The sequence below is a fragment of the Podarcis melisellensis genome (assembly GCF_964234715.1).
Source record: "Podarcis melisellensis genome assembly, chromosome: 4".
In the NCBI taxonomy this organism is placed as follows: domain Eukaryota; kingdom Metazoa; phylum Chordata; class Lepidosauria; order Squamata; family Lacertidae; genus Podarcis; species Podarcis melisellensis.
The window spans coordinates 71,618,804-71,638,308 of record NC_138531.1 but is presented as its reverse complement, the minus strand read 5'-3'; the positions used below and the strand labels follow the sequence as shown (position 1 = coordinate 71,638,308).

The following is a 19,505-nucleotide window of genomic DNA, read 5'->3' as shown; positions in this document are numbered from 1 at the left end:
CCCTTCCATTTTATTCCCACAATAAGCCTGTGACTGACCTGAACAGGGATTTAAACCAAAGTCTCCTCGAAAGAAAGAGCTCAGTACTGTACTAAGGCTCTGCCACACACTGGCCAACATACATTTTCCAGGTTAGGTGGGGGAACTTTGCAGGTTGCTATTCTTATTGCTGCTGTTGTTTGCAAAAAACGCTTCCCCCTCTGCTGTTGCTCCAGAGCCCCCAACTCCTCCCCACCGCCAGCTGCTCCTTTCCCAGAGTGATCCTTGCCAAAGCAGGAGTACGTAATAAAACATAATGAGATCATAGTTCTGCAGCTAATCAGATTTGGCTATGTGTCCATGTCACATGCCAATTCGGACTGAAGGTAAGGAGCAATTCAGACTGAAGGACAGTGTCCTCAAGGTGAATGTCAGGGCAGGAGCCAACCATCCACATTTTTGCAAGGGATGAAAAAGTTTGCAAAACATGTCCCAGGATTTAGGCCATTCCTGCCGACCATTTCCTTGTGGTGGAAACATACGCTTCAGGTTACACACTCCGCTAACCCAGAAATAGTGCTTCAGGTTAAGAACTTTGCTTCAGGATAAGAACAGAAATCGTGCTGCTGCGGCGCGGCGGCAGCAGGAGGCCCCATTAGCTAAAGTGGTGCTTCAGGTTAAGAACAGTTTCAGGTTAAGAACGAACCTCAGGAACGAATTAAGTACTTAACTTGAGGTACCACTGTACAGTAAATGGACAAAAGTACGTAGATTCACAAAATGTTTAGAAGTATGCATACCTCTGCATCCCCCATGAAAAAAGCACTGTTTGTATGGATATAATTTGCCAGGAGACTGGCTACAAAAAGGAACAGGTAGAGCTAAGAACAACTTAACACTCTTTGCCAATGTGTCTGGCTTACCTACAGGCATCTGGCCTTTTTCTTGGCTGACTCAGATATCTGCATTTCTTTGGCACTTTGCATTTTGCCCATGCCTAGCCTTTCCACTTATTTTTAAGGAACAAGTATAGACTTGCGGTTAAGGCACCAGGATAGGAATTAACTGATCTGGTTTGTGTTTCTGGAGCTGGTACAGTTTTCCAGTGTTTTTCGCCAAGTGGCTGAAGCTGGAATTCTCCAAAGAGCTCAGCTTCACACACACACAGGGGCAAATTTCCTGAAACATTCATCAGGCATCATCAAGCAAAGCGACTGTACCATCATATCTGGACCACAGATTTCGGGTGCACATCTCAACATCTCTCTGCACCCATTTCTGAACAAAGAGACTAACGTGATGCAACGGTCTTCATCTTATCAGGGAGAACATAATCCAGTCATCCTTGTCAGTTTTCAAAAAAATCTACCACATCCCCTTCCCGCCCATGTATAACTGTTTCATAAGTAGCTTGACCAATGAATCAAGTTGTTTGCCTCAGCCGCAAACCACAGGAAAGTGACTAACTGCAAATGCTGTGGCTTCATTTAAAACCCCAATATTAATTTAAAATTCTTCTTGGCCAGAGGTGGCCAGCCTTTTGGGGCCTGTAGGCACAATGGCAAACTAAAGAAACTGGTGTCAGTGCCACACAAACACCGTAACAAAACACACCCCACCACCGAGTCTATTGGCTACAAGATAATGCTTCTTTCAAGTTGAATTTTGGTGAGGGGAAGGGTACTGAGTACTAAAGGTCCATGTACACACCACTCCTTTAAAGCATATTCAAAACATGTTCGTTCCCTTAAAGAACACCGGCCACGGTAGTTTGCTTCTCACAGAGTTACAATGCCCAGCAGCTTTTAACAAACTACAGTGCCCAGAATTCTTTTAGGAGAGAAAGGTGCTTTGAATGTGCATTAAAGGTATAGTGTGTCTACAATGTCAGTAAACAAAAATCTGACTACATTATGATAGTGTATGATTAAATGTCTTTAATACAGTGGTACCTGTGGTTATGTACTTAATTCGTTCCGGAGGTCCGTTCTTAACCTGAAACTGTTCTTAACCTGAAGCACCACTTTAGCTAATGGGGCCTCCTGCTGCCGCTGCGCCGCCAGAGCACGATTTCTGTTCTCATCCTGAAGCAAAGTTCTTAACCCGAGGTACTATTTCTTGGTTAGCGGAGTCTGTAACCTGAAGCATATGTAACCTGAAGCGTATGTAACCCAAGGTACCACTGTAAAACACATTTTGGGTATTAAAAATGCATTTTACAACATTTAATAACTTTTTAAAATAAATGTTCTGCAGTGTTAATACACATCTGTAACCCTAGCCAAACTGCTGAAATCACCTCAGAAACAGCAGACAGGTAGCTGTAATAACCTGTTGCAGCAAGAAACAGAATTCTGTGGCCCCCTAATAACTAACAAATATATTGTGGTATGAGCTTTCATGAGCAAAAGCCCACTTCATCAGACGCATGACAAACAACACGGGTGGAGGCAGGAGCATTGTGGGAACACCACAGAATGGCTACAACCACACTGCTGCTTATAAGATAGGAAGCAGGAGCAAGATTCTGACAGTGAGGATAATAGTTGCTTTCTGTTAATGGTTGCCCATGGTTTGGTCTTGAGAAAAGCCATGGAAAGAAGTTGGCATGTTCATCCCATGCTCTAATAAAACTAGTGATTTGATGCCGATGTTGATGCTGATGAACAGAAAGCAGCTAGCCACTAATACCATTATTACTATTAATTATTTTTGTGAATTACCTGCCCTTCATCCTAGGGTCCCAACAATTTAAAACATTAAAAACAATTTAAAAACCTACAATTACAAAAGAAGTAATCAAAAGTAACGAAAGGTCATACAATTATTTAGATTTAGATTTCCAGTCTTTCTGCATTAGAAATCTCCAAGGCCGTTTACTAAAAAGAGACTGTGTGATGGGATGTGCTTTAGCTGTGCTTGCAGGTGGATCTAACAGTTACATTAGCATCATTTCGGTCTATTCCTCAGCTAGTTCTTCAACTGCTATTAAATTACAAGCAAAACTTGTATATACACCCTTGCACGCCAAGAAAGCTTTCTAAAACTTTGTGTGGTTTTCTTTCCCACCCTGTTGGCTGGGTTTTGTTTTGCTCTCTTCCATCATCACCAACTGTCCTTTTAAATGGTTTATTAAGTCCCCCAGATAAATGTCCAACTGCCTATCCCTTCTATAATGAACAGCAACTTTTCCAGACATATATTAAAAGCAAGAAACAAATATGAAACAAATGGAAACTTGGTTTCGAACAATACCTACCAGGTAGAACGGGGTAGAACACAGATATGATGGCAATGGAGAACAGAAGAGAGGTCAACCTTGCTTTATGCAGCTGCCAGATCAACGACTAAGTTTAGGATTAATGAGCCATTTGTCCCCTATTCCCTTTACACCATGCTACTTTTTGCAGGAACATATAAGCCCTCTTCAAAACAGATGTGACATAAATCACACACACTCACTTTCCACACATTGCAGATAACACATCACAGGGCTGGAGGGATAGTTAAACGCCGCAGAAGACAGAATCACAACTCAAAACGATATTGACAGGCCAGACCCATGCCGAAAACAACAATTCAACAGAAATCAATGTTAAGTCCTGCATTAGGCACAAAAAGCCCCAAAGGAACAAGTGTAGTCTGGGGAAGACCGGACTTGGCAGCAGTAAACATGAAAAGGTTCCATGTGTCCAAGTGAGCAGGAGTCAGCAGTGTGATATAGCAGCTAAGAAAGCAAATGCAATCTTAGGAAGAGCTAAGAGAAACATAGTGTCCAGATAACAAGTAGTTTTGTTGCTTTCTGCTGCACTGGTCATATCACACTGGTGTGCTGTGTCTGGTTCTGAGCACCATATTTCAAAGAGAATGACAAACTAGAGCATAACCAGAGAAGGACAACCAGGATGGCTTGGGGTCTGGAAGGTGAGTCGTATGAGGAATGGTTGAAAGACAATGCAGGTCACTCATGGTCAAAACCAAATCCAACTTAACACACTGATCTGCAATCATTTATAAGCATAAAGGTAAAGGGACCCCTGACCATTAGGTCCAGTCGTGGCTGACTCTGGGGTTGCGGCGCTCATCTCGCTTTATTGGCCAAGGGAGCCGGCATACAGCTTCCGGGTCATGTGGCCAGCATGACTAAGCCGCTTCTGGCAAACCAGAGCAGCGCACGGAAACGCCGTTTACCTTCCTGCTGGAGTGGTACCTATTTATCTACTTGCACTTTGATGTGTTTTCGAACTGCTAGTTTGGCAGGAGCAGGGACCGAGCAATGGGAGCTCACCCCATCGTGGGGATTCGAACCACCGGCCTTCTGATCGGCAAGTCCTAGGCTCTGTGGTTTAACCCACAGCGCCACCAGCATCCCTATTTATAAGCATAGTTCAGACTTAATGCTGAAGCATGGTTTGCGGTCTAAACCATGGTTTTAGCATTGAGTCTGCATGAGCCTTAGGCTCATACCATCAACCCATCTCCTACCAGCTTTTCTCCTTGTGGTGTCCAAATGCAGGGAACTGTGGCCTGTTCTAACTGTGATTAGTTGTGTCAATTGATATCATAACCTTATGCAAGTTAAACCATCCCACTGAGGTCAACCAAGTCTTTTACCTACATACAACTTTAGCATTCAGCTCCAAAAACATTTGCCATGGGAGAAGAGCCATACTATGGTTTTGCACATTCAGCGGTGACCTCTCCTAGAGGCTGAGCTCTTTGGGGCCCCTCCAAATTTTTTGAGGAGAGGCTGGGTGCCTCAATGTCTGAAGAAATCAGGGGGCAGAGGACACCAAGCGTGGAGCCAATCATGGTGTGGCTTCAACAGCTGGCTCCTTCTCCTCCTTCTCCTGCTGCACAGGGGAAGGAGGCAGGAAGCAGTCCCTGGGCAAGCAGGGAATTGTGCGCCATGCGGCAGTTCCTGGCTGGTGGCAGCGGCAGCAGCAGCAGCAGCAGCAGGAGCTGCCAGCCATTGAAGCCATGCTGCTGTAGCATTCGACTCCTCCTGGTGTTGTATGCATGACATCAGTCTGCCCCCGGAAACTCCCTTACAAATTGGAGCCTCTCTGCACAGCCAAGAGTGCCCATGGACAGATGTGCAACCACATCTGACTTCACAGTTAGCTCTTTCTGCATGATGTAGGCATCAGGCTTTAAGGAGTCATCCATGTTGACAAATTGGCCATTTCCCACCCTGCATGGCAAAATATTCAAATTTTGACATAGGAACCCCTATCCATCCTGCCTCTGACCCCAACCCATCATTTTATTCCCCTTCCTTCCCTCCCCCTTCCCTTTTTATGAAGATTACCTGCTCTGGGATCCCACAGCTAATTCTCCCCTGGTCTAATGGCACAAATAGGACTAATTTAGCCAGCTAGCCCTGGTGATCATCTAATGTTTATTGGATGGATTTCCCCCCTAAATTGATTTTTGAATTCTGAATGTACTGTTATTCATGTTTTATACTGTATTTTATGCTCTTTTCGTTGCATCAATTAAGTGTTTTAAATTTGTTGTTAGCTGCCCTGAGGCCGAACCAGGAATGGCAGGGTAAATAAAAATGTATTATTATAATTTTTTATTATTACTATATCGCATCCTTGCAACTGTACTTTTCCCAAGCACTGAGATGCTTCATTTTTGTTTAGTTCTGAGAAGGCTCCACTCCTGTTTCACCCTGATTGACAGCTGTGGTGGGTTGGCAACATGCCACACAGGCCAACCAAGACTCACAGGGGGAAGGGACTGGGAAACTTCACAATACTTTTGACCATGGTCAGTGTATCCTTAGAGAATCCATTCCATATGTAAAAAAAATGTTTTCTTGTATGCTTCTCAGCAGGGCTGGACAAAGCTGTTTAATGGAGAGCACAGAGCTCTTTGATGATCCCAAGTCTTTTGGTTTGGGGTTGTGGCCGTGTCCCCTTTGAAGCTAAAGATATGATTTATTACTTATGAAAAACCAAAGAATCAGCTTTGGCCTGGACTGTTTTGGAAAGCTCACTTTTCAACATTGCCTTGTTCTCCACTTCCAGCGCACATTGACAAGTAATGGCATTTCTGGAACAACTAAAACATGAGGGACTTTCTTCCTAAAGTCCAAATTAGCATTTTCTGCAGCAAACAATGTGAATGCTACTATGGCACATTTCATCTGCTGGCCAAGTGGAAATGAGCAGAGAGTTATTTCTTTCCTCTTTCAAAGAATGTGCTTTATAAGAAGTGGATGCCAGTGGAAGGTGCTGGCTTAACTGTTCTAAAGTGGAACTGAATTAAATTTAGCACAAAGTAGGATCGGGACAATTCTCCTTAGTTAAATTTGCTTGTAAAAAGAAAAAAGAAAGAAACAATTTATGTCCGTCTAATTTGGCTTTCTCCCTTACGAATGCTGCTGGGCTGAGATTTTGGGGAGTGGGGTAGGGAATCCATAATATAAAAGTGTTGCATTTGGCAAGCTGAGTCTTAACATTAAAGCTTAAAATTCCTCAGGGAGACTTAAGATTTAAGGGACAATCAAAGCCACACACAGAGAAAGAGAGAGCGTGCATTGTGCTCATTGCCATAGGGGACTGCATGGTCCCCTGAATTTTTGAAAAAATGAAATGCAGGCATTTCTGTAGCACAGTAGTATCCTACTTCACATACTTCTTGTGCAAACAGGGAAGGAGAGAAGACAGAGGCTAAGAAACAGTGCTCCTGGCCCTGCCCATAGGTCACACAGTTCCCCCCCAGTCCTGCCACCCCAGCCTTCCACCCACGCTTTAGCATAGCCATCTGAAGGCCATCCTTTGCATGGAGGCTTCCCTAGATATTGGAACTCTGCATGATTTGTGTTCTGGGGAAGCCTCAGGTCAATACTAAAATAGCAAAGCCTTTCTCCTTCACCAGACACAAAAAAGACAAAGGGACCCCTGACCATTAGGTCCAGTCGAGACCAACTCTGGGGTTGCGGCGCTCATCTCGCTTTATTGGCCAAGGGAGCCGGCATACAGCTTCCGGGTCATGTAGCCAGCATGACTTAGCCGCTTCTGGCAAACCAGACCAGCGCACGGAAACGCCGTTTACCTTCCCACTGGAGCGATACCTATTTATTTACTTGCACTCTGATGTGCTTTCAAACTGCTAGGTTGGCAGGAGCAGGGACCGAGCAACGGGAGCTCACACCGCCGCAGGGATTCGAACCGCCAACCTTCTGATCAGCAAGTCCTAGGCTCTGTGATTTAACCCACAACACCACCCATGTCCCTCCCCAGACACACAGCCATGCTAACACATGGACAGCAGGCCCAGGGCTGGGGTGGGAGGACCACATACCCTTGGGGTGGGGCCAAAAGTGCAGTTCCTGGCCCCTTTCCACTCATTTCCCCTCTTTGTAAGGAGTGAAGAGGAGAGCTATTGTGAATTCTGGATGTGCCCCAATGGTGGTGGTGGTGGCGTGTCCAGGTTTCTGATCCCCAGAATATGACAACCCTATGAAAAGGGTTGCCCACTCCTGTGTTAAAGGAAGCTTCTTTCACCTCTTTGCCGTTTTGCTGACTCCTAAACATGGAATCCGTTTTTAAGCACATTGTGGGTATATCCCTTCCATGATTATTTAGGGCTTGTATATCTTCCCATCAAAGACCCCAGTCAGGATGCTCAGAACTCCACAGATATCTCCCCAATCACATACACCCCAAAGATTTCTCTGATGAAAATAGGGATGTCTTATTCCATAATAATAATGATAGTAATTTTATTATTTATACTCTGCTGATCTGACTGGGTTTTCCTAGCCACTATGGGCGCCTTTCAACATATATAAAAATATAAAACCTTTTTTATATCCCATAGAAATGCTGGAAAACTGAATACAATAGCTGTCCACAAATGGTTTCTCAGAACTCTACACCCTCAACAGTGGGCAGAGAAACTGCAGGCGTCATTTCATCTATTTTCTCCAGGGAAGAAGAAATTCTCCAACAGCTTCTCAGTGTCAACGCTCCTTATTAGCACTAGTAGCTGCAAGGGTTTTTTCTTCTTCTTCCCCTCAGGTTTTCTCTTCAGCTTCCGCACCCTTTATTTTATGTTGCCACTGCCCTGGCAACAGCAGCAATTCTTTCAGCGACCTAGTCACCATTTTTACATCTTTCACAGTGACCTAGATCTAGCATCATTCCAGGATATATAGTGTGTGTTTGTTTGTTTGTTTGTTTGCTTGCTTGCTTGCTTGTTTGTGTTTTTCCCCCGAGAGGAGTGGGAAGGTAATGACAGCCAATTTAAAAACATAGTGAGGAATATTTAGAAAAAGTCAGCCATGGCCTTTTCTCCTTGGCGAGTGGGATAAGAAAAAGAAAAATCTCAGAAAAAAATGTCTTCTGAGAAATTTCAGCTCAGCTCTACTGAATATCTCTTGCTCATTCTGCAGCTGCCTGAGGCAAGCAGCCAAATTCTATTTTTCTGCCTGTATGATGGATCACAACTCTGCATAGAACTGGAGTGGAGGCATAAAAACTAAGGTGATGAGAACCAAAGAACAAAAGTTGGAGTGGAGTGTGGCAGTGAAAACAGATACCCCACCCCCACCCCGACCGGCTTCTGTAGTACTTGAACGTATAGAAAGTTACAGGATTGCAGCAGGAACTTAGGGGACATGCACTGTTTGGAAACAAATCAGTATGTCCCCTCCGAAACATTTGTAGTCACAAATAGCATGGAAAGTGGGATCGCGTATAACTGCTCTGCTACAGCTATGAGCACAAATCATAATAAATGCACATTAAAAATATGTCTGGTAGGATAAAGCCCAAGATATTTAAACTTACTAAACCAAAATATATTCAATACGACAAACAGGGAATTCACTAATTTTAAGAATATTTTTTTAAAAAAATGGAAAACTTGCCAAATAATCAGTAGGCCATGGGGATCAGTATGCCATTAGACCACCAGGAAAAAGGAAGGTGACACCACAGGAATTCAGCAGAGAAGCTGAATGAATGAAATAATGGAATTCATGCCAGAATTCTGAAAGAAAAAACATGAACTTGATGTAACTAATTTGAAGTAACCATTGCCTCAAATATGTAACCGTCCTGATATCTTGTGATGAAGGACAGTATTTTATTTATTTATTTATTTATTTATTTATTTTAACATCAACCTGCCATTAATATTGACAGCTTTAGCTGAAGAATAAGAAGTTGCTATCTGAAACACCGGAATACTGTACATACAACAGGCCTCAGTTCAGCAGTTTGCAAAGAAATTATTTTAAATAACAGACATGGGTTCTGAATGTAGGTTCTGAAATACAGCACTGACTGATATCAACTGGGTTTGTTGTTGGGAGACAGGTACCGTATATTTTGAGATGGCAGGCAACCCTGTATTGAATACAGTAATCTGTCTCTGCTATAATGAAAACCACCAACTCAGAGAGCAGAATACAAGACCCAAGGGACAAGGTATTATGCAAAAACTAGCCCTACATAAATATACTCCTAAGAATGTTGACAGACACAGTGGTCATAATGCAACCACACCCACATTTGCAGCATATATTCAAACCACTATGGTACCTCTTTAAACAGTCATAAAGGTAAAGGTAAAGGTACCCCTGCCCGTACGGGCCAGTCTTGACAGACTCTGGGGTTGTGCGCCCATCTCACTTAAGAGGCCAGGGGCCAGCGCTGTCCGGAGACACTTCCGGGTCACGTGGCCAGCGTGACATCGCTGCTCTGGCGAGCCAGAGCTGCACACGGAAACGCCGTTTACCTTCCCGCTGGTAAGCGGTCCCTATTTATCTACTTGCACCCGGAGGTGCTTTCGAACTGCTAGGTTGGCAGGCGCTGGGACCAAGCAGCGGGAGCGCACCCCGCAGCAGGGAGTCGAACCGCCGACCTTTCGATCGGCAAGTCCTAGGCGCTGAGGCTTTAACCCACAGCGCCACCTGCGTCCCTTTAAACAGTCATAGCTTCCCCCAAATAATTATGGGGACTGTAGTTTGTTAAGGGTGCTGAGAGGGATTGGGTATTAAAACACTCAGAAAATCATCGCTCTGTGAGGGGGAATAGGGGTCTCCTACTAACTCTCAGCACCCTTAACAAACTACAGTCCCCAGAATTCATTGCAGGAAAGCCATGGCTGTTTACAGCAGTGTCATAGCACTTTCCTTGCATGGTGTGAAGGTTGCCCATATTCAGTAGTTATTGACAGAAGGTTGCTTTGGTTACTGCTGCACTGGCAGGGTCTAGTTTGCAAAGTGTTTTTGGCTACCAGGAACTCTCTTGTCACAGGAGTGCCTTCCTACTGCAGTTGTGGAGAAGACCTTGGAACAAATGATCCAAGACACATGCACAGACATAGCAGTCATCCACTTACTGTGTACTCGCAGCCTTGGGAATAGTGTGCGCAGCCTTAGCACTGCAAGCTGTTGGCCACCCAGCCAGACAGCAGAGAGAAGTGGAAAACAGAACACCAGTGAATTCTCAGAACAAGAGGGCTGGATGCATTCAGTATCTCGCCCCCTCACCAGAACCAGAAATGTATAACTTTCGCATGGATCTAAGGGTATTTGCGTGCCATGGGTTATGTCCATGCTACAAATTCAAGCCAACTCCATCCCAACAACCAACCCAACCCTGTCATAAAGAAAAGTCTCAGAAAATATGCATCGTATTTCAAGAGGTGTCACAGAAAGTGACTATAATACAAACTGGGGTTTAAGCTGCTCTGTTCTGTTTTTCTGCTATATGTTTTTAGAATCTGAAATGTGAGCAGCTCTGAAACTGCCTTCCTTCTTTTTAAATACTTCTGATACTGCCTTTCGCAAAACCACCAAGGCGGTGTGCAAAAAATATATATTCTATGATTCAAATCCCCACTCAGTCACAGGAACCTTGGCCAGTCACTGGACTCTAAACTACCACAAGGTGTTGAGGATAACACAGAGAGGCTATCCTGAGGAACTTCTGGAGTAAATGGAATGGAATGGAAGAAGGAAAAACTCTGTCTCATCACCGCTCATTGTCTTCCGCAAAACTTCAGGAAAAATATGTCATTTTGCATGCCTTTACAGAACTCATCTTCCTTTGACAGAATTAGCAAGGGCAAATTACCACTAACTCATCTATGAAATTCTGCTGGCAAACAGCAGCTGCATAGGGTTGGGTAAGAAATATATTTTCCATTCCAAAAACAACTGCAAACTTCTTATTTCTTTTCAACTGGGAGAAATTTGATCTTTTAAGCGTTTTGGTGGGTTCTTTTAAAACCGAAATTTCAGAAACATTTGAGATGAAACATTCCAGTATGACATTTTTAAAAAATGTGTAAATGTTTTATTTTGTTTGGACATTTTGGAGACATTTTGTTTTGACTTGCCGAAACAAAATGTTTTGACTCAACACTCATTGGCTTAAGAGGGGCCTAAAGCCTGCATTTTTGGAACATGCTCAGTTAATAACTATTTCAAGACACCATTACAGGGATCACTCAGCACATCATCAAAATCTTCAAGTGGAGAGTTGAAATCTCAGTCAATCTGTAGGCCTTGGGGTGGTTCATCCAGCTGCAAATAACAATCACAACTAGTCTGCCTCAGTCTCAGGGATTTTTCATCCTTACATGACTTTTTACTGCTTGGCTTCTGTAACAAAGAAGCACAGCATTTTGCTGTAGGTAGCAACCTGCTCCAAAAACATTGTTAAGATCACTCATTAGATTTAGGCAAGAATTGGTTTAAATGCAGCCTGCTCCTATGGCAGAATGGGATATTACATCCTAGCCATCCCAGGATGAATGCTGTTAAACCACTGGGTTGTATATAGGGATGGGCTAATCTGTCAGTTTTGGTTTCTCACAGTTTCTTAAGTTCAAGACTTCACATTTCCACGTCAGTTTGCAATTTAAAATGCTTGTGAAAATTAATCAGCATTTAAGTCCAACTTTCTCCTAATAAGTACAATTTTGACGCATTTTTGCCTAATATACACATTTCTGCAAAGCATTTCCATAATGTAATGTTATTTTCATTTATCTATGCATGGTACATGGACTGGTACATGACATCTTGACATCCTCTTGTCATATTACGTAGCAGTCAAGTTTGCAGCCCTCATGACCAAAGCAAATTTAAGCAAAATAAAAGGATGAAGCTAAAGATGGAGGTAGAATAAAGGTTTTTAAAATTGCTTAGCTTTCCCATTGAGAATAAGATGTGTGTAACACAAGCCCATGCATGTTTATTCATAAAGAAGTTTACAATTGCAACCTAAATCTTTGGCCAGATCATGTCCCATGAAAGCACAACTTACAAAGGAGTGATACTAGCAGTTCCAGATGGTTCAGTTCTGTTGCGCTCAGCTATCATATAAAATGTGAAGCCCTCAACTTGTTTTTTGATCTCTCTGGACTGCAATTCCATTCTGCGTGTAGAATAAGTCAAGTCAAAACACTGCAGCATGACCAATTCATTAGATCATTAAAACGGCAAAAAGAATCTTACATCTTCCTGTCTTCTGTAACTCCTAATTCAACTTGATGAAATGTGGCACGTGTAAACAAAACGGCTTGCAAAGCAGACAGTGTCTTAATGTGGGAAAACAAGTTTGTGTGTTTCCCTGCATATTTAAAGCTATTAGTTTGTCTGGTAAAAATCACCACTGGTAAACACTGTATCACTTTTGCCCCTTGATATAAACCACAAACAGAACTGATCAATGCACTAGAAGTGAGAAGTGACAAGATACAAGGGGTGGGAAACCTGTGACCCTCTAGCTCTTCGTGGACTCAAACTCCCATCAGCCTCAGCGAGCATGTGCCAAAGGTCGGGGATGATGGGAGCTGGAGTCCAACAGTATCTGGAGGACTGCAGGTTCCTCACCCCTGCATTAAAGCAAAAACTCTAAGAAACTTGTTAGCCTGGAAGAGGTCACTTGTGCAGATTAATATGGACTAGATCAGCCTTCACCAACTTGGTGTCCTCTAGATGGTTTGGACTAAATCTTCTATCATCCCCAGCCAAACATCTGAAGACACCAGACGGACTGGATAGTGGAAGAATGCCAATGTGAATGTTGTACATGCATTTTAGCCAATATGTGGTTCCAGTCAAATGACACACATCAAAAACGTACATTTGTGAGAACAATCTTACAGGATGCCTGGTCATGCTGTTGGTTGAGCCTATTAGGATAACATCTGAGGGCAGGAAGTGGGCAACATATCAGGAGAGCACATTGCAGGTGGTAACACCTGAAGCCAAATATTGGCTCAACTGGACAGAGACCAGAAATCTGTTTCTAATGGGAAAGCCCTGAATTACACAAATAATACAGAAGAAGGCTCTTTTGAATATGTGTCAAGACCCTTTCTCTTATCACTGAATAACTAAAGCTAGGTTCCACATAAGGGGTCCCACTTCCACATACATGTCGACATCCAATGAGTGTGTGATAAGGTACCAGAAAAACACTCAATGAGCATGACACTCAGACCCCTAGTGGCCAGGAATTCTGCCACACACATACAGCTTGCCTGCCCAAGTTCTTCCAGCAGACTGGGAGTGGAAAAACTTTACATGTTTGTAGGGTTACTGTCTCACACATGTTGAACACCGTCACAGGGCATGGCTGGCATGCATGCCAGAGTGAAAGGGGAGTGGTCAGTAGGCACATTTCTGCTATCCACACACCATTTATTGAATTCCTGCCATTGCTCATCTGAACTAAAGCCAAGATATTTTTCTGAGAAATTATCTTGTCCCCCACTTTTTCCTCACTCCCCTAAAAAATGAAGACTACATTGCATAATTATCTCTAAATATTCTCCACCATTTTAGTTCATTTTTCGTGGTCACCATTCTCCCCCACCCCACTGCCCTGGAAGATGCAAAATGATGGCCATGCTGCCATGACAATTGCCTGTGTTGCCAGTGAGCAGCAACAGCAACACACCCACACCCCATAGGAAATAAACAGAAGCTGTGCTAATACCACTGCTAAAGGTGAGCCCCACTCCTAGCAACCTGCTGGAGAGTTTCTCCTCATTCTAGAGAAACTTGGCGAAATTGTCCCTCCAGTTTCGCCACCCACATATAGGGTGGAGGATTTTGACAGACCATCGGCACACAACAGTAGACCACTGTGGTTTTAGAGGAATTGACTTTTGAGACAGAGGGGTAGGAGTTTCAGGTAGGTTTGAATCTAAGTATCTCTCATTGTAGGCATTAAGCACTGCCTGGAACTTTCTAGACCTCACATTCCTGTCACGGGCTGGCCAAGTCAGAACAAGGCAGATGGATGGTTTCCTGAGTACCCAGGGGAGGGCTCTGGTGGGATGGGGAAGTCTCTGCCAGAGTTGGGACAGCCTGAGGATGAGAATGCTGGGGAGGGTCCAGGTGGGGAAGATTCCTTCAACCTGCACTCTCGCCTAACCTGTCGTCACAATGTGAGCCACAAGCCCCGCCTCCCTCTCCACAGCTGTTTGAGCCTATCACACTACCCACCCCAGGATCGCCAGACACTGGAAGTATCCCTGCCTCTCCACCTTGTATATTTTTTTCTGGTACTGAGGAATGCTCCCTGATGCTATTAGACATCAACAGCATCAGTGTGTGTGTGTGTGTGTGTGTGTGTGTGCATGTGCAAAATCAACATTGTGTGATCTCCACAATCGGGACCAGTGGAAGATTCCCATGGAAGGTTGTTCAGGGTGGCCTGTCTAATTTTGTGTGATTCCATGTTCCCCATGACAGCCATTTTTTTGTTATCCCCTCTCCCCTGGAACTATTTTGTGCCTGGAACCCTCAACACGCTCTCAAAATTGACAATGTGCCCATTGATCCAAAAAGGTTAGCAACCAATGTGCTAAACCATAGTTTAGTGTTACACCTGGGTGAATATCATGGAGCAGGGAGCCTTTACTGTAAAGAATGCTCAAATTAAACCAAAGTGTTTTTCCAACAAAGCAGGGTTCCTCCTGCCTTCATTCAACAGATTTAAGAACAGGCCTTCAACAAAAGACTGAGAAAACCACAGAGGGGAACGAATTAATAAATCCATCTGAAAAGAACTATGGACTGTGGATAACATTCTGGCAGGAGAATATCCATCAGGAAAGCAGCAGTTCACTTTGCCTTATTTGAAACCCAACAGTTAGAATTCGAGAGGGCTCAAAGCAAGTAAAAAAGCTGTAATTTTGGAATTTATGTGGAAATTACAATCATCCCCCAAATATAATAGCTAACAGCCTTAAACATAGGGGAAGCAAATGTTAAAAATGACTACGTATCACAATGAAATAAACTGCTGACTTTTCTTTGAACTCCAATGAATTCTTGAGAGAGCCAGAACACTACAGCTAGGACATTTGGAGAGTGTGAGAGGGAAGGAAAATCTTCTGAACAGAAAATATGGAGCAAACTGTAAAACAGGTCAAAGTACTATTCTGTCATAGAGAATGTTCATCCAACTTGGATGGCTTTACAAGAAGACTGGAGAAATTCATGGAGGATAAGGCTATCTCAATGGCTATTACCATGATGGCTATGCTTTGCCTCCACAATCAGAGGCAGTGATGCTTCTGAATACAAGTTGCTGGAAACCACAGGACGGGAGAGCGCTCCTATGATCCAGTTTGGCCACTGTGGGAAGAAGATGCTGGGCAAGATGGGCCATTGATCTCATCCAGCTGGCTCTTCTTATGTTCTCTTATGCAAGTGGCATTCAAATTCTAGGCTGGTTCTAGACCAATTATACTCCAGGTTAGACCCATTGAAATAACTGGGGCTTAGGGGTGTCAACTTGAATAAAATAGGGGGGACAGGTAAGCCTTGCCTTGCATAATCGATGCACATGACTTGGCACACACACACCATGTTGATGGCAATACCCATCAACTTTGGGGGGACCCAGCCCCCTCAAATATTTTATTGGGGGGCAAAGGGGCCTCGACCCCTAGAAGATGGCTCCTATGGTGGGACTTATGTAAGCCATGACTAACAAGTCCCATTGATATCCATAGGTCGACTCTACATATGACTAAGTCTGGACCCGACCCTCTTTCCACAGTGAGGTGTTGAACAATGGAGTAAGTATATTCCAGGAAATCGCAGGTCACATCTGTAACATACAGCCAAAGCACTCTTATTCCAGTTTAAGAGTCATGGCTTCCCCCCAAAAGAATCCTGGGAACTGTAGTGCGTTAAGACAGCTGAAAATTGTTCAGAGACCCCGGCAAACTACAATTCCCATGATTCTTTGGGAGAAGCCTTGGCACGTAGTGGAATGAAAGTGCTTTAAATGTGTGGTGTGGATGTGGCTACAGCAGTCCTGTACACACCAACATCCTGTGTCCAACTGGAGTGCTGGGAAACTGCTGAGAATACAACCCTTTTACAATGTAGTACATTTGTGTTGGACTTCTGTGCTCTTTTCTTGATCTAACTCAACAGCCTTTCCTGCATTGACCACACTCTATAAAGGGATTTCAGTGCCAATACTGCCATAAAATATATGGTTCTAACAAGCTGCCCTCCTCCCTCCCCAAAAACACATTTGGAGATAGATAATCATTTCTGAAGCTAGGCACTGCCTAATTTCCTCTGGTCAGTCCAATGCTGAAAAGTGACACTTCTCTGAACTCCTGACCTATTTTTCAAGGCGGGAAAGGCACCTGTAGGAGAGTTTAGTTTGTATCAGGAATATTCCTCTTTGCTAATCAAAAATCTGCCACTACACACTACAAAAGCAAACAAACCAGCTCGATTTACAGCAGTGTCTCACTTTCAACACATGCAGCTATTCTGTGTTAAACACATTTTGTCAAGTGTTTCCTTCTGGGAATACTACTTGAAGTACATTTTCAGACATATTTGGTTAAGAAAAACTTGCATGATAAATGGAATTTCACAGTAGGATCTTATTTTAACCTGAATTCTTCAGATAGCACATTCCTTGAATTATAGCCTTGCAAGTTTTCCCCCCTCAGTTGTATGTGGCTTGTTTCGTTTTATTATTTTTGCTAAAGACTAAAACTTGATTATCAATATCTATGTAAATAATAATAATAAAGAGTGTGCTCAAACAACAGTTTAAGAATAAGGAAATAATTTAGGAATGTATTGAGCTATTCTTGTCCAAAAAAATTGTGTGCTCAATTTGTTTTTCAAAAAGTACAGATTGCCCCCCCCCGCATCTCTAAAGCTTAGCAAAATGTTCTGTACTTTAATAGCAATTTCAGAGGACATCAGACACTTACGTAACTTTCAGTTGGACTTTTTCCTGCTACTATGAGATAAAATTTCAGTTGCTTACTCTATAAAAAGAATTGCAATGCTTACTGTATCAAACCACACCTCCCAAACTAAATTAATACAGCATTTGTGGCATCCCACCAACTGTGTGGCTGCATTTAGAGAGAAACTGTGTGAAATAATATTCAATAATAGCAAAGCAGGGTTCAGAAAAGGAATGAAATGGCATGGATCTGCCTTAAAGAGTACAAAAATGTTATATATAAAGCTATGCAGCCCCTGTTTTTCTGGATACAGTTAACTGCCCCTACTTACACAATACTAATTCCTGATCACTTGTGTTTCTATGCAGGCATTCCTGGATTAGGGTTTATATGATGGAATGCCTTTAGAAAGGGGACTTATGTGGCTAATGCCTTGGCTCACTTGCAGTGTGAGAATTGCCCCTAGAAATCGAAATGCATTTCTGTGGACAGACAATTAGAGGGGTGCATTTAAGAAATGCTTTCCAAAGCCTTTGCTTTTAATGCCTCTAATTCAGTGCCAGCACTCTTTCTATTGAGGCTAGAATATGTAAACATAACTGGCTCACTGTTGGCCCCTGCCTAAGAAACATGTGGAAGATCTATTGCTTTATGCCGCTACACAGGCAGAGATATCTAACGCAATTTATCCGTTAAGAAGGTGCAGCACAGCTTGTCCTATATTTTCAGGAATTGGGACTTCGATCTCGAGGCATATTCTCAAGGTTCCTGGCTTGACAACTTCTCTCCGTTGTCAAACACCCACCTGACCGGTGTTCCTCCACGAAGGCAGCAATCCAAACATGCCTTATTTGCAGAGCAATAAAATGTGCAAAAAGATGCTCTTTCCAAAAGTTAGGAGGAAGCTTTCCCAAATATGACAACAGGCCCTTTTCCTAGGAAAATCTTTGCACTCCTAGAAAGCCCACATTTTTGTTGATAACTTAATGACAGAAACATAGTTTAACATAACAACAGAATTTTAAAATGTTAAATAACATTTCCAGGCATGCTGCTTTATAGATACATATAAAATACAGAAGGGAAAAACAGTGCCACAGATGTTATACATTTCCTAGTAATTTAAGCCATTTTCTTTCATTCTGAAAACAGTTTGCTACTTGTCAGTTGCAAAATACCGACAAAGCATCCCCAAGAGGATTATCAGCAACGCTGGCACATGTCACACAACAACATCTGGATACAGCTGAAGCAATTGAGATAGGAGCATTCTTACCTTGAGTTTGCAAGGTCCCAAAGAGGGGAAATCACTGGCTCACCACGCTGGGAAGACTGAAAGAGTGCTCTGATCAACTGCCGGTAGCATGCAGTTAGCTTTTATGTCCAGGTGGGAGGAGCTGCTGTTCAAAGTAGGTGGGCAGAGAGCAGAGTCAGGCAGTAGCCAGAGGCGACTAGCAGTATAAATACTTTGCTTTAAGGGATGAAGAGGGTGTCTGGCACCTGGGGGAGGGAGAAGAGTAACCATGATTTAAAGCAGATCCACATCATGCATTTACCCAATGCCTATTTAAAGCACATGATGTCATCCCCACCAAGGATCCTGGGAACTGTAGTTTGTTATGGGTGCTGGAAATTATAGTTCTATGGAGGGAATTACAGTTCCCAGGATTCTTATGGGGCGGTCATGTACTTTAACTATATTATGTGGATCTGACCTTAGTTTTTATTGCCCAATAGGTTGTAGGATGGTGTATTATTATTATTGTTATTATTATTATTAACTACCCTTCACTCGTGGGTGGCACTGTGGGTTAAACTACAGAGCCTAGGACTTACCGATCAGAAGGTCGGTGGTTCGAATCCCCGTGACGGGGTGAGCTCCCGTTGCTCGGTCCCAGCTCCTGCCAACCTAGCAGTTCGAAAGCACGTCAAAGTGCAAGTAGATAAATAGGTACCCGTGCACTGCGTTTCCGTGCACTGCTCTGGTTCCCCAGAAGCGGCTTAGTCATGCTGGCCACATGACCCGGAAGCTGTACGCTGGCTCCCTCGGCCAATAAAGCGAGATGAGCGCCACAACCCCAGATTCGGCCACGACTGGACCTAATGGTCAGGGATCCCTTTACCTTTACCCTTCACTCTAAGGTCCCAAGGCAGGCTGGAAAATTCTCCTAGGCTGATTCTGAGTTTCTTGAATATGCTGCAAAGCAGAAATGGTAGCACTCTTTAAGGTGGTGGGAGTTCTGGCAAATGTCTAACCTTGTTGCCCTACAAAACTGGCCCTGACGTCTGATATAAACCAAAGT

The 19,505-nt window shown here is 43.4% G+C and overlaps 1 protein-coding gene across 5 annotated transcripts in view; it reads right to left on the bottom strand.

Moving 5' to 3' along the window:
* Window positions 1-18,725, bottom strand: part of COL8A1 (collagen type VIII alpha 1 chain) — a 97,877-nt gene extending 79,152 nt beyond the window's left edge. For all 5 annotated transcript variants that reach the window (XM_081908461.1, XM_081908462.1, XM_081908463.1 and 2 more), the window contains exon 1: window positions 18,479-18,725. The gene's annotated coding sequence lies outside the window, so the exon portion shown is untranslated. The remainder of the gene's footprint in view (window positions 1-18,478) is intronic.
* Between the last annotated feature and the right edge of the window lie 780 nt (window positions 18,726-19,505).